This window comes from Spermophilus citellus, assembly GCF_964194105.1.
Source record: "Spermophilus citellus genome assembly, chromosome: 9".
Classification (NCBI taxonomy): Eukaryota; Metazoa; Chordata; class Mammalia; order Rodentia; family Sciuridae; genus Spermophilus; species Spermophilus citellus.
This window is the reverse complement of record NC_138191.1, coordinates 12094186-12095730: the sequence shown is the minus strand read 5'-3', so window position 1 is coordinate 12095730 and position 1545 is coordinate 12094186.

The window sequence follows — 1545 nt, the reverse complement described above, 5'->3', positions numbered from 1 at the left end:
TCTGTTTTCAGATCTGAGGCTGAAGGAGGAAGCACTTACCTCAGCTTCCGGAAGTATGTGAGTCTGTGTGCACGTTTGTGCATGCGTGGATGCGTGTGTTCCACGGACCCTTGTCTGTGTTAGCACCACAGATCTCCTCAACTCCTCAGGCTGGGGTAAAGATTCAGATCTATTCCCAGCATTACTTGCTGTAGCATCAAGGCACTGGGGTTCTAACCCTGACCCCTGAAGATGACTGCTAACGATCTGCCCCTCCCGGCGTTCATGCCCTTGGGTAATCACCTTTTCTACAGTGAGGGGTGGATCCAGTGACGTGCTTATAGTGAACAGAATATGGATGTCGCTTCTGGCAAGAGTGACATGGAATGTCACTGATCCTAATCTTGGAAAACAGGATTGGGTCCTTGTTCCCCTGGTGTTGAAGATTAAACACCTGAGAAATGCTGAGGCAAGCATAAAAAACAAGTTCTATTTAAGTAACAGAATGGAGATAGCAGACTCCTCTGGAGAGGAGCTGGGATCCAGAGCTGGTGCCTGTGGGAGTGGAGGTGTCTTGATTTTTCATGGATCCCCCACCTTCTTTCTTCCCTGTAGACAAAAACTCCACTGCCTGCTAGAAAAGGAGGAGTTAAACACCTGATTGGCAAAGAGTACAGAATGTGGTCCCCAGTTCTCCTGGTAAACATCAAAAGTAATAAATATGGAGACGGCGTGTGTCCTTTGTCCTTCTCTGCTTAGAGATGGCCCTCTCTCTTGAGAGTGCTCTCTGCTTGAGCCTCACTTTGCTTTTACTTTACTTTCACCTATAATAGAGTCCTCTTGCATGACTTTTGGTGTCTGACTTTAAATTTTCTGTCGTCAGAAAGCAAGATCCGAGGTTTGGTGTTTCAATTCCCTGTTTTCTTGTGACAATCTGACTTCCATAATCCCCTTCTACTAAAGGGCCATTGTGACTTTGCATCTCTGAAAGCCACTCTGAAAGATCTGGTTATCTCCCCCTCCCCACCGCATCCGTAGTTGACCTTATCAAAGGCTGGAAGTCCCTTGGGGGAAGATTGGGAGAAAAATTAACAGCATAAATTTTCATTAAGGTTTTGGGGTCTTTCCTGCAGGGGATTCAGCCTGTCCTTGTTCAAAGATTCTGAGTCTACAAACTGGCTCAAGTCTGGGAACCCATTGAGAAGCTGTGAGGTTATGTCTTTTGGATTCTCCCAGTGTGAGCAAGTAGGTCTTAAATCACAAATCCACTCTAACAATCCAATAATCCCAAGTCTGAGACATTCTTATCTACATTAAGCTAAAGGAGGTTAGGCTTTTCCAATTTGCTTGTGGTGGTTGATCTTTTGGTCCATATTTCATCTGACCAACCAACCAATAGAGACCTTTTAAATCCCTGGGTTGCAATATTAAGTGTAGTATCATCATAGTGAGCCTAATCAAGAAATTTGGCCTGATTTTATGTACCTTATACCATTACCATAGTCTGGGTATCCATTCATACACATTGTCCTTGTGTTTCTGCAGTATAAATGAAAAAACTCTAAG